The sequence below is a fragment of the Pogona vitticeps genome, chromosome 4 (genome assembly GCF_051106095.1).
Source record: "Pogona vitticeps strain Pit_001003342236 chromosome 4, PviZW2.1, whole genome shotgun sequence".
Lineage (NCBI taxonomy): Eukaryota > Metazoa > Chordata > Lepidosauria > Squamata > Agamidae > Pogona > Pogona vitticeps.
In genome coordinates this window covers 102,977,508-102,992,025 of record NC_135786.1, presented here as the reverse complement: position 1 = coordinate 102,992,025, position 14,518 = coordinate 102,977,508, and the positions used below count along the sequence as shown (strand labels likewise).

At 39.1% G+C, this 14,518-nt stretch overlaps 1 long non-coding RNA gene across 8 annotated transcripts in view; it reads right to left on the bottom strand.

Moving 5' to 3' along the window:
* LOC110074485 (uncharacterized) overlaps positions 1–14,518 on the bottom strand; it is a 134,277-nt gene that overhangs the window by 11,389 nt on the left and 108,370 nt on the right. For 7 of the 8 annotated variants that reach the window (XR_013544546.1, XR_013544548.1, XR_012086534.2 and 4 more), the window contains one exon: positions 1,661–1,760. This is a non-coding gene — a long non-coding RNA (uncharacterized LOC110074485). Of the gene's footprint in view, positions 1–1,660; positions 1,761–2,833; positions 3,020–14,518 lie in introns of all 8 variants that reach the window. The other variant, XR_013544549.1, reaches the window with a different exon arrangement.

The following is a 14,518-nucleotide window of genomic DNA, read 5'->3' as shown; positions in this document are numbered from 1 at the left end:
TATGGGTTACCCAAGGTTGGGAACCACTGCTTTATGGGCAGCGCTTAGGCCCTTCTCCCAGCTACCCCTTAAAATCTAAAACTCATGTGTTGTTGAAAGCAAATCTGAATTGCTCAACTTTCTTGCACGGCCGATCTTCAAGTGTAAGCACAAAAAAGATTCTCATCATAAGATATGGAGAGCTATTCACTTCCAGTGTCAATACAGATCATGTTGCACCATGCAACCATGACAAAGAAAATTGACAACAGCGCTGGTACCACTAATAGTTGCTTCAAGGAAACTAGTCAGGACTATTTTTGTGATGTTACCTTCCTTGCCATTTGGTTTTCTCCTGCACATTTCCACAGATGGGTTTGGAGCAGGAGAGAACATGAGACATGATTCTGTTTGTGATGTTGCTATAAACCTTAAAAAGACCAAGGCATTGCTTCTCTTTTATGAATTCATGTCTTGTGACATGATGTCATTATTTGCAGGAAACAGGAAATCACAGCATGGGATACAGCCAACTTCCAAGACTTCAAACACACTCTGTTTACTTTCAGTGTCAAAAGTGAAGGAGCATATGAGGTATTATTAGGCAACACTGAATGGTTCCTTGTACTGATGCATGAAATTATAGTGTGATCTGCATTCTGCACACTGCAAGCTGCACCTTCAAACATAAAAAACCAAAAATACTCATGTTTTTATTCTACATCTAATGACAGCTTTTAAGGTTCATATTATATCAGAATTACTAGTTTTCTTTCTGATCTGCAGCTTTTGTAATTTCTATTATCCATTAGAATCCTATTATGTTTTTACATCAATGTAAACAGTCTGCATAAATCTTTGTAGTGAATCATCACAAGTTAAAAAGTCAGCATAGGCACTTGCTGTTGTGTACCAACACAGAGAACTTGGTGCAAAACAGCAAATGCCTATGCCGATTTCATAAGGTGCAGCAATTTGCCATTGAGACATATGCTGAGCATATTACGCCAGTCGTTGCAACTAACAGCAATTCCATTCCTTTCCAACTGACTGTTTTGGAAAACAGCCACCATAGCCAATGACTGAGTTCAAGTTGGCCATAAACGCACCATTTTGATCAGTCTGAAAAACTCTGCATGTTTCTAGAACAGTTTGAATGCATGTCTTATAAAGTAAGTGGTGACTATACTATTACAACTGAAATTAGAAATGGCAAGATCTTTGTTCACAGAGCAATACATCCAGCTGATCATCCTTTTAAAATATATCAGTGGCCTGAATTTGACTTATTAACTTGTGATGACTTGATGCCATGTTTATGCAGACTGCATTACACTAGCATAAAAGCAGAATAGGATTTGACAGAAGTCAGTGTGGACATTTAGCTTTGCATACAATATTGGCTCCCTGATGGCTACTCGGTCCATTTTAAAAAATGCTGATGTTTCACATGTTTAGAATGTCTGGTGAAAGAAAATAGCAGAGTAAACATAAATAAAAAAGGAGAAAGAAGGAATAGACACAGAAGTGAAAGAGAAAGGATTTCATTGTCAATTTTTCAGCTTGTATAAAATTAATAATTGAGCTGACATCACTTTGCATCTGTCTTTCCTGGGTTGACTGAGGGATATGGAAAAGCCTCCCTGTGTGGCTAGATTTCATACAGACACATCTCCCTTACCTTCCTTACATCTTCTTTTAGTAGTATTTACCATTTTACTGGTTTCAATTTCATTCTGTCTTCTACTTCATCACACCTTCATCATATTGTACAGCTTGACCTGTAAATGTGTGAGAATGAAAATAACTTGTTAGATATGTCTATATTACAATACTCACAACCAAAGGACTAGATAACTAAATATCCTCCTGTAGCTAGTCCTCATTGTTTGCCTAGTTCTGTCAAAAGCAACTTTTGGTTCAAATAAGTATTGAGTTACTGTATGTGACTGCATTTCCCCTGACTCTCTTTTCAGTGGCATGCTAAGGGGAACATGCTTATTCTGTCTGTCTTCATTTTGCAATGAACATGCAAAGTAAACCCAAGTTTAAGGGTGATATAAGATGCATTCTGATCATAATCCAAATGGAAGTAACCTAGAAGATCAGTATTATCAAATTTGGTCCATAACTGGAAAGGGTACTATGCAGTGGGAGGTGATCATGGCTTGACTGCCAACAAGATAGCAGCTTATGAAAAGAGCTCTACTCCTACCCCACAGTGGAAAGAGTAATGCGGTTTAAAAGATAATAGTGTATTTGATTAGCACCATAAGAGGACTGCAATGTGGAAAACCACATTTTTAATTACCCAACTTTTAAGATTGTTCTCCTCAACAGATGTACAAAATCAGTGCAGTGGCAACCTCATGAACCAATATAAGGTTACTTCCTGAATGAAACCAGGATAGAAGGAAAAACTCAAACATCTACCCTTCTGAAGCAAATAGGTGGAATCCTAAGGTGAAAATATCACTCTGCCCACACCTCTCATCTCTGATTTGACTGGGGGATAAGGAAGAGCTTCCTTGTGGATCCAGCAACTGGTCCATCTATTGGCAAATTTACAAATGCAGCTGGTTAAAGCTATGCTGTCCAACACTATAAAATACTGGCGGAAATCCTATTGCTTTTTTACACGTGGGGAAGACAAAACAGCATAACAGTCACTTGCTTCTAGCTAGCAATTAACAAGAAACTGTTGTAATTCTCAGCAGTTTCTGTGTCCATTAGTTTGGTGCACATTCAAGACCCTCAGCAGGGACTTCTTACCTCTTGGCTAGAAGCAAGTCAAATTTATGTAATTTGTCTTCTGTGTATGTAATAAAGAAACAGGATTTCAGCCATAATATACCTTAGGGAAGACTGAAGAAAATTGTATGTTCACTTTGAAGCCCCAGTATGACCCCTGTAGGGACGTGGTGCTGCTGCAAGTTAAACCGCATAAGCCTCTGTGCTGCAAGGTTGGAAGACCAGCAGTCATAAGATCGAGTTCACGCCGCGGAGTGACCTCCCATCATTTGTCCCAGCTCCTGGCAACCTAGCAGTTCAAAAGCATGTAAAATGCAAGTAGATAAATAGGTACCAACATGGTGGGAAGGTAACAGTGTTCCATGTCTAGTCGCGTTGGCTACATTACCACGGAAACTGTCTATGGAGAAACACTGGCTCTATGGTTTGGAAATGGGGATGAGTACCACCCCCTAGAGTTGGACGCTACTGGACTAAATGTCAAGGGGAACCTTTACCTTTACGACCCTTGTATCTGCGGGCGATTAGTTCCAAGCCCCCTCCATTGATGCTGAAAACTGTGGATAATAACGAATGCTATACATAGCATGAAAAAAATCCAGGAAAAATATTTTCATCATGTATTATCAGAACAAGCCATTGGAAGGAGCCAGAAACCATGGTATGTATTCCTCAACAACAAGAATACATAGCATGGTCTCTGCCTCCCTCTAGTGGCCAGGTCTGATAAATACATCACAAAAATACATATTTCTACGTTTCTTTCTTTTAATAGTATTAATATTTTCAAACCACAGATAAGTGTAACCACCAGTAACTGGATATGGGGGTCCCACTGCATCACTTTTCAATTCTATGGTCCTTGAAAGAAAGGATTTGATAGCATTGTTACATTGCCATACCAACTTCATACTGTCATGACCCTTAACAAAAAAATCTTCACTAATTTTGGATAAAGCCAGCAGTTGTCTGCCAGATATGAAATGGCTTAACAAGAATATGCACTGGTCAAGAAGGACCAGCAGATCAACATGTATGTAAGTCATTTCCTACACTCTTAAGAGTATTATTGACCCCAAAGATGGCGCTTGAATAGACATGGACACTTTGTATTTATATCCCAGGGGATATGAATACAGGTGCCTCAGAAGTCTACCCCCCAGAACCCGCTGGTCCACTCAGTGGTTCCTGCACGGTACATTTATCCATTGTCATCAACTTCGTGCCAATCACGAAAGTAGCCTGGCTGGTGCCTCCCCACCTATCCACACAACTGACCGCTCAACAGCTGAGTGGGGAGACTCTTCATCCCACCTCCTTTCTAGAGTTTTCAGCCATGTGGGGAGGCAGGGAAGTGCTGGCCAGGTACTTTCACGATTGGTGCAATGTTGATGATGACAGATGTGCACAGTGTGCGGTGACCAATTAATGGACTGACTGGTTCTGGGGGGGAGGGAATGGACCTCCATGGTACCTGTGGTGCTGCACTTTGTATTCATATCCCCAGGGATACGAATACGAAGTGCCCACATCTACATTTGAATTATGTTTGCAGGGCACTTCATCTCTGAAATTGTACTGAATCATTAAATAAGCTAATAATATATATACGAAATGCAATTCTACTTGGATGAAATGCTGGTGAGCCGTGCTAATTTCACAAAAAGCCCTTGTGTGGAGGGATATAGCTAGCCAACTGTCTTTGGGGAATGGAAAATTCTCTCATTATGTTTATGATCTTATGAACTCACTATCTAGACAAGTTTTCTCCAATGGGCAACTCTGAATGGGCACAATTTAAATAATGATGATGCCATGGTTTCTTCTAAGCTGCATGCCACAATGTAAAGATAGAGCTTTACTACCTTAACTTCTTTCCCATGCATTTCAAAAGAGGATTGTGATCTAGCATGTAGACTGGTTTTGTAAGTGAACTGAGGAAACACATACAGACAAGAAATTTGCATATGCCAGTGAACATATATCCACAATGGGGTGACAGTGTCTGCAATCACTGATATATGCTCTTCAACTCTAAAACTGGCTAAGGGACTTACATTACTAAGTCTTAATCCTATGACTGTTAGTACATTAATTGTACTTCATCTCTGCATCAGTCTACAGGAATCACATCTGGCTTTAAAACAAGTCACCAACTTCATACTAAGTAATAATGGGTCACATGAAATAGTTTTCTCCTCACATCTGGAGAGCAAGGTACTCACAAGCTTCACTAATGAAATACATGCATATTTGTAGACAGAGGCCCCTATTTCCGTGTTTATAAATCATATACGTACATACATCTGTTCTGTAAATCAGGCAAAATGGCATGGCAACTGCTTTTCTCATTAGTATCCTCGAAGCAAATTTTCTCATCCTGACTTCATGTTTAGGTCTTAATGATTTAGCAAATATTTTGGCAATCTTACTTTCTAGACAGTGGGAACTGGAATCAGATTCTGGCACAGAGCAAGTAGGCTGAGACCTAGGAGCAGTCAAGTTAAAATAATACCATATGAAACATGATGAAAACTTGAAAATCAGCTTGGAAGAAAACGAGTGGGAAAAAAAGAGAATGACAGTTTGCTGTGTAGTTTCCCATGCACATTACCTTCTTTTGATGGGAATTTCTTGCTAGTTGTCCTGACTTCGCTTGAGAAGGAACTCTTTTTTTTCTAAATTGTTTATGGGAGACAATATACAAAGGCCTACTTTTTGAACGGAGACAAGAGTGCTCTACCACAAATTTCCTGGATGAGTTCCTAACACAAGGCTAGTTAATGGATTCCTCAAATCTGTTTTCTCCATGTGAACAACTACAGCCAGGGTAAACGTGATCTTAATGGAGTGTAATAAGAAGCCTATTTTTTTAAGGGATGGACAGACTTGTCAACCTCAGTTTCTCTGAGGTTCTCATTTTTAAGTCTTAAGATTGGTTATCCCAAACTTTGAGAAGTGTTGAATCTTAAAGTTGCTTACTCCCAAACTCTGAAACTTTTTGAAAAGCAACAATTTCACATTTACCATATTTTTCCATGTATACGACCCCCCCAATGTATAAGATGACCCCCAATTTTGACCCTTGCTGGAGGCGGAGGAGCACTCAATGGGCAGCTGCGATAGGCAACCCCGCACAGCTGCTCCTCCGCCTCTGCCTCCTGCTGCTGCTTCCACTGCCCAGTTGCCTCCTCCAGCGCCAGTGCCACGGCTCACCTCCAGCTCATGTCACCGCCTTGTCCCCTGCCTAAAAGGGGCCCGTGAGTGGCGCTGGAGGAGGCGATCTAGAGGCAGCAGCAGTCAATGGGCAGCCACGAGAGGCAGCCAAGTGTGGCCTCCACCTGCTTCCATGTATAAAATGACCCTCAATTTTTCCTCTAATGATTTTAGGAAAAAGTGTCATTTTATACAAGGAAAAAATATGGTTACTTAAAAAATTGTTGAAGCCATTTCTCTGATGTATACATTTTTGTATAAGACTGTCAGGATGTGTGTGAAATAAATCACTCTTACATAGTTAGCAGGGTCCCGAACAGAAAATTTACGCTTTCTCTTCTCCGGACAGCAGTGAAAAGACACAGCGGAATTTTTGCTTTGAGAGATTTCAACAATATAATTCACAGACAATTTGTTGTCTTTCTCCAGCAAAGGCTTTTATCTTGTAGTTTCAGGAAAATATTTACAGCAGCTATTTACAACACTCCAGAAAGCAAATTGACAGCATCACAGGCAGAACTTCAAACTCCATGCACAGAAGCATGGTACCAACTTTGTTACTTTTATATCCATCTTGCTGATGCCATCTTGCTACCTGGATTGCACCAGATGTACAATGACTCAGCAGAAATCCACTGCACATGTCTATTATGTCATAACTTTCCTTAAAGAGACAATATTCTCTAGTATTTAGACCTATACTCTGACAAAAATTTGGATCAATATACATATTTATTGTAAAAAATATTTCTTTGTACAATGCATTTTTAATATTATTGTCACTAAAGTTTTGCCTTTTTCCTTTAATATATACACTGCTGTAGTAATTTTTACTAGAAAACCCAACTGCAATATTTTAAAATAACTGAATTTTTATTCAAGTTTCAGTTCATGTATTGAAATGAAAGTGCCAAAGTAGTTAAGTACACATTGAAATGCAAACCACACGAATTTCTCCCCTTTCTAGTTATCTGTAGACGTGTGTTTAAATTGAGACATGTTTGCCCCTTTCCCATAGAAACAATGGGCATGCAAATAGGTGCAGTGCAGACATTTCCACAGGTTTAATTCTTACACATTTTTGATAATCTGCTCATGAGGAGAAGGAACACTGAATCTTGCCTCATTTTCCCTCTTTTATTCCCGATAAACAGATTATCAGTGGTACTGAAATATAACCTAGTCCAGCTCATTCCTCTGGGTTTCCATTAAGAGGGAAATTCACACACCCATTCTCCTGTCAGACCAGAGCAAATGTCACAATCAAAAAGTTTTAACTATAACGTTTATAGATTTCAGTAGGAACATAAGGTGAAAATGTGGGAAGAAGCTTTAATTAACCATTATTATTACAGGTGGACTGTGGTTCCTAGTATGGGCTAGGCAGCAGGAAGGAAGGAGCTGTGCTTTAATGGTCTTACAATGGTGTTCATAGTGTGAGTATAATAAAGGACTTACATTCCCCCATTTTTGGATGTTGTCCAGGCATATTTGATGTAAGGTGACCCTAACAGGGTCTTCAAGGTATGTGAGATATTTAACAACTGGTTTTACCATTGCCATCCCAACTGAGCTTCCATGGCTAAGCAGGAATTTAAACCCAGGGCTCCTAAATTGTAGTTTGACACTCTATCTACCATACTACACTGGCTCTCCAGACTTCCATTAGAGTACTCTAATGTGATATTATTATAGTGTAACATAAGATTAATGTAATATGAGAATGGGTCATAGACAACAAGATTTCAGCCTTGACCCAATTGCTAGCCCTAATTAGAGCTGAATCAGTTGCTGAATGTCAACATTTATAGAAATACCAGTGATTAATAAGTCCAACTGGATCCAGACTATATTCATCCAGCCTTGCTTCTGTGTAAAAGAACAGCAGCCAGTGCACTGAGCATTGGGAAATCTTATAATCAGCTGCTTAGCATAATTAAAGGATGGTCATGTATTTCTTCAAAAACTGTGACTATAAGTTGTTGTGTACTATTAAATATACCCCACCTGGAATATGTCTGTAAAGGGAGAAAAGACGCTTTGGTGAGAGCAGAAAGTGTGGTGCATAATTATTGAGATGAGTAAATAACTATGAATGAATCAGTTCTGCACTTTGAAAATTCCTTCCAAAAATTTGAATGAGCATGTTTTTCATGCCCTTTCCTAGCCTGCAATTCTGCCTTAAATAGTAAGGTTGAAGTCAGTGTGCATCAGGCTACGTATAGCCAAGTCAAACTCCCTCCACTCCATGCCTCATTGCCTTTTTAGTACTGCTCTGTGGTTCGGTAACCACATTCAACTCTTGTCATGCACTGAATGTTCTGATTGGAACTTTCTTTTTCATCACCTTCTTCTTCAATGGAGAGTGCAAGTTGAAATGGTCATGGGACCATGAACCTCTGCTCAAAATTGGGGCATCCCACAAGGGTTAGAAATTTGCTTTTGTCCTGGTTTCATCTGCATGCTGCCACATCATTCATCATGTATCTTCTTCTTCTTTGCCTTTTGGTATCTTTTACACTTGTTCCCTCTGACAGTCCTCTAAAATCCCAAAAAGTGACTGTGGTCTCTTGTCCATGAGTACATATGTTCTTATGTCTCACTTCTGAATGAAAAGTGCCTGGAATCAGCTTCTAGTCCATGAAGGGGGGGGGGGAATCCATTAAGAGTCTCATTTTGTCCCTAAACCAGGCTATAGACATACTGTCCCACATCCCTGATTCCTCTTTCACAAGGGAAAAAGGGGGAAAGGCACTTCCCTAATCAACTAAATAACAGCAGTCACTTGGGAAACTCTTTGATATTTTTCTAAATTGGGAGCCCTGTACTGTGCCATGTGCTTCATATAGTTCAGCCCATTCAGTCCTCTAATATTGCTGGCAATGTATGTTATGTTCTACATATAGATTGAACAGACAGGGAAATAAAATATGCCCTTGTCTGACACCTTTTGTTAATTGCAGACCATTCTGTTTCTCCCCCTCTCTCCTAACACTACTTTCTTGTCCACTAGATGAGGAATATCAAGGATGGAAGCACAGAACAACAGCTTTTCATGAGCCACACAGGTGAAGACTTTGCTGTAATCTATAAAGCACAGATCGACTTTCTTTTGAAATACTTTGGTATGCTCCACTAGCCAGCATATATTTTCATGTGATCCCTAATGCCTCATTTCTGAATGCATCTTGAATATCTGGAATTTCTTGCTCTGTATGTAGTAAAAGCCCTTGTTGCAGAATCTTGAATCACATTTTGCTTCCATGAGAAACAAATATAATAGTTCTTTACTTTTTGTAGCTTCTGGCATTTCCTTTCCTTGAAATTGGAATGTAGACTGAACATTTCCAGTCTGTGGGTCATGTTTTTGTTTTTCATGTTTGTTGATATGTTCTTGTTAGGATTTCAATAAATTAAGTCTCTGTTACTTGCAATACCTCTACTGGTATTCCAACTATGCCTGGTGATTGCTCTCCTCAAACTGCTTTCTCACTTGACTTTCTAAAACTGTGGGTTCTTCATCACATTCTTTATATACCATCCAGAAAACAGCATTGCACTAATGGAGCAATATAAAAATTTATTTTATTTTATACTGGTCAAATAATATATTCCCTCTTGATCTTTCTTTACGTTATACTTTATTTTTCCCCCCAAGACTATTATATATATATTAGCACTATGATCATTTTAGTGTTCATCTTCAGCTTTACTCTAATTTTTGTTATTCATATTTCATGCTCTGTAGGACAACCTGCTCCTGGCCTTGTTTTGTGAAGAGATGATACAGCTTCTCCATCTTCTGCTTCCAATTATAATGTAGCTGATTATTAATCATTCAATGACATCCACACATACACATGCCTGGAGAATGTATTTGCATTAAATGAAATGTTGGGTTCAATGAAATTATATGAGTTGTTCTTCTTTTTCATTTCTGACCCCGAGATCAAATTTTCCAATGATGGGCTCAATCACACATGTGAAAAGAACCTGTTATACCAATTCTTTTCATCCCTCTGTTGTACCAGTACATTTTTTCCCAGTGGTCACATGGTATTTATATTGACGGGAGTGTTCCCACAGTTTTGAACTGCATTGCTATGTTTCTTTCTATTTGAACCTCTATAGTAGGCTACACTGCTCTTCAATTTTGTATCAGTTCATCTTGTCTACTGTTTTTTGAAGCAATCAGGCTGTTCTTTTTAAAAAAATGTTGGGGGAAATGAATCAATTTTAGCTGTGTGTTGTGTGAACAGAAAATTTTGAAACAATCCAAATAATGTCAAAAACAGTGTAACTGGTGTTCTTTTGGCAAGTGTCATCAAGCCCAATGTTTGGTTCTGCTTTGTTTCATATTTGTCTGATTCTCTGAAGATTATCAATACATTTTCTTGGGTGTGGGATTAATTTTCTTCTGGATATTTGCACAAAAGCTTTTCATTTCTTCTTCTTCACCATCTCTAACAGGAACATCAACTTGCACAATGGTTATGTTGACCAGGGATGTGGTGCTGCTGCGGGTTAAACCGCAGAAGCCTCTGTGCTGCAAGGTCAGAAGACCAGCAATCGTAAGATCGAGTCCATGTGATGGAGTGAGCTCCCGTCGCTTGTCTCAGCTCCTGCCAACCTAGCAGTTTGAAAGTATGTAAAAATGCGAGTGGATAAATAGGTACCACCTCTGTGGGAAGGTAACGGCATTCCGTGCCTAGTTGTGCTGGCCATGTGACCACGGAAACTGTCTTCAGACAAACGCTGGCTCTATGGCTTGGAAACAGGGATGAGCATCGCGTCCTAGAGTCAGACACAACTGAACTAAATGTCAAAGGGAACCTTTACCTTTACCTATGTTGACAGGCTTCCTATAAAGTCAGATTCTGCACTGTAGCTTTTAAATATATTATATCTCATCTCAGTATTAATGCCACATCATTCTTCTGAGTTTGTAGTTTCCAGAGTAAAACACTCTGTAATTATATGACAGACAATGAAAATGTCCTATATTTTAGTTTGCTTGCCTCAGGTATTGCAATGTTTAAACGACCAATTTCTTATTTTTAAGGTTTTCAGCTTGCCTTGATTCATACATCTCACATTCCATGTTCTGATTATCTGTGTTGCACAGTACTGGACTTCCTTTTGCTTTTATGCACATCAGCAACCAGACATCATTTTGGCTTTAATCCAGTTGCTTCCTCAGTGGAAGCACTACTTGTACTTATTTTTTTGACCCCTAGTAGCTGATTATGTGGCTTCAGATCTGGGGATTAGATCTTCCAACAATGTGTATTGTCTTATTTTTGAATTTTTGAGGTAGAAGTATCCAAGTCTGATTGCCTTATTCTGTGACGTATTAACAGTTAGCTCGACTGCCACTGCCACTGTATACAAACGGTCTTCCACCATTATAAACTTCCATTTCTACTCGTGCCCCATAGTCATTCTTCAAGAATTTTCCCATCTCCTTCATGACTGGAATGATCGATTCTCCTTTGCTGATATAATTGTTATCAGCAAAGGATACATTTTACTCTGGATGCATTTTGGTCTGATAGCTTCAATCATTCTGCCTGATTAAAGTCTAGATTTATAACAGACTCTAGCCCTTTGACAGGGCAGTTCTCAGATTGTCTGATACATTTGATCCTCTCCATTGTGTTAAGCTATGCATCCAAGAAGGGAACTTGTAAATACTTATAGTCATTTTTAGTTACCCTGTTGCCAGTTCCAGGTATGGATGTCTGCATGAATGCAGAAATGTTAGTCTGGGCTTGAAAAGTATTGATTATACCTCTTGGCTATATTAATCATATTAAGTGTCCTTTTTCTTTTAATCACCACAGAGTCACTGTGCTTTGGATTAGTGATTTATTTGTGCTATATAGTAAAGCTAAAGTCTAGTTTGGAATTCAGCTGCCTCCTTTCCTTCATCACTCATAAACTAGGTCATGTCCACCCCCCCTAAAATTTATGTATTATTTTATGTGTTACCCATCCAACGTGGAAAAGTCATGGGGGTGAACACATACAGAAATTCTATTAGGTAGATCATAAGCATCATAAGCAAATTTTAATTCTCTAGTTCTCTCTAGTTATTTACTCTTCTAAAGTGGGCTTACTCAGAAGAGGGGAAATTGTGAGATCTGGTTTCTGTCACATTCACAATTTAGACTTCTGTTTCTGTGCCTTTCTATACATCTCTCCTCCCATACACCTAACCTCTTTCATCTCTGCAAGCCAATACAACCTGGAAATCACCAGTGGCTGTTCACTTGCCATTTATTGCAGAATGACCACATGTTCCATGATTCCATTCATATAATTGTGGTGAGAAGTAGAACAGCAAGCGATAAACAGCGATGCATAAAAATTCCACTGGATCTGAAAATTTCAATGAAAGTAATTTTTGTACCTCCTGAAACAATGTTGTGAGAAGAAATGCAGCCCGTCTTAAGCATTTTCACATTTGTGAAACATTTTAGAGAAAGTGTGTACAAAACCATGGCCCTACACCAGTAAAATTCATGCATTTGCGGTGGGGATGGGGGGAAAGTACAAATATGTTTAATCCATGTCTTTGCATATATACATTAAGTAAAATGTATTAAGATAAATATATATATATATTGGGTAAAATACATAAATAAATGTGCACGTTAGGAAAATGTTCAAAAATGTATATGAATTTCTAGGTGGGAAGGAAGTCTCTTAATGCTCAGTTTCGCTAGTCACAGGCTCTGCAAATGAGGTTGATCTTGTACATACAGTTAAGATGGTGTAACTTCAAGAGCAAGACTGGGTGCCTTGTTTTTATAAATAGTAGTTCTTGAATCCTTCAAGAAACAGAAACATGTCATGGAAAAGTAGACTACTGCGTCAAAACAGTCTCTCTTCTCCAATTGCTTCTGGGGAAACACTTTTCACTGTGGAGGAATTCTATAAATGCTGGTGAAAGAAATCTGTGTTGTGCTCACAAAACAGACCAGTGGGAAGAATGGTACATTGTGACATACCATCATTTCTGGGATATTGCTGGAAAAGATGTCAAGCCTCTACTGCCTCTTCTAATATAACAGGACTCTCCCCACCCCTCCCATCACCAAATAGGAATTTGAAACCTAGTCTCCTAGTTCCATCTCTCTATACACTTACACATGACACCCATTACCCTATAATTGTCTACTTCAACCAAAAATGTGTGATGGTACATGTACTTCGATGGAACTACTAGAGAACCCCAGCTGTATGCATACATGGAAGTGTACCAGGGACTCTATCAGTAAAACATTTCCCACAGCATGCTTCTTGCCCAAGGAATGGATAGATACAATACTTAATGAACCAGAAACTAAGAAGGATTGTCTGGAAAGTATTACAGCAAAAGCCGTAAGATATGGATAAGTCTAATGGGTTTCTGTCAAAAGCTGGCTCTTTGCATAACCCTGCTGATTTACTGCTTCCTTCTAAAATGATACTGTAAGGTGAAAAACGCTTCTAAGCATTTCCAAGCACCTGGGAGAACGGATGTACTTCTACCTGTACAACTAATTAGCCTCCAAAGCTGCTTACTGCTCCTTGGGACCAAAAGATATAATTCCAGCATTTTCGTTTATGTTTTGGAAAATGCCCTGAAGTGTTTTGAGCTGTTTTAGTATACTTGTTCTTTTAATTTTAAGGTGCAATTCAGTGCCAAGAGTGGGCCCTCTATACTGGCTGGGTATCATGGAAATAACACACGTTGCCAAATGGATGGATTCTGAAGAGTGTGTCCCATCAAGACAAAATTCTAGCTCGACCACTTGGAAGTTTCTTAATAGACTTTGAAGAGAAACAGGAAGATCAAAGAATAATCATGGAGGAAAAAAAAAGAATGAACACAGTAGTACTTGGATACAGGACAAATTTTCTGTAACTGTGGAGAAATTCAATCAATGTGGCACTTCCCATTCCCAATTCTATGTTGATTGGTTCTGCCTTTGTACTGTGACAGTCCGGCATATTTTCTCCCTTGCATGGAATTGGGGGGGGGGGGGGAAGAGATTCAAGTGGAAGTTTGCCAAATTAGTTGGGATGGCTCACAGCAAAGAAGGAGACTTATATATTGTCCACACTCTGGAAATAATTACGGAAATTAATGTCTCTGAACTCTTGATAATCCCTTTTGGCCTTGTAAGGGGCAGCTAAAAGGGCTCACAACAACAACAAAAAAATCAGACAAACACAACACTTATTCATATCCAACTTGCTTATCATTTCTCTGACACTGAGGACAGCTTATTTTTACGCTGCCATCCTGAACATACTCACAAGGGAGTAAGCCACATTGAAAACGAAAGGGCTTACTTCTGCATAAACGTACATAGGAGTGCATGGCACAACTGACAGTGATTCTGGTTATAATAATTAACCGAACAGCCACCACTCAAGTACCTACAGCAATATGTACCTTCTGGATAGGGCAAGGGGAGGCAATGAAGGAGAAGCAGCATAGGGGTATTCAATGTTTGTGTCTGTGTATGTACATGCAGGTGCATTCAGATCAGTCCACCTCTCCTCAAGATTTAACTTCTAG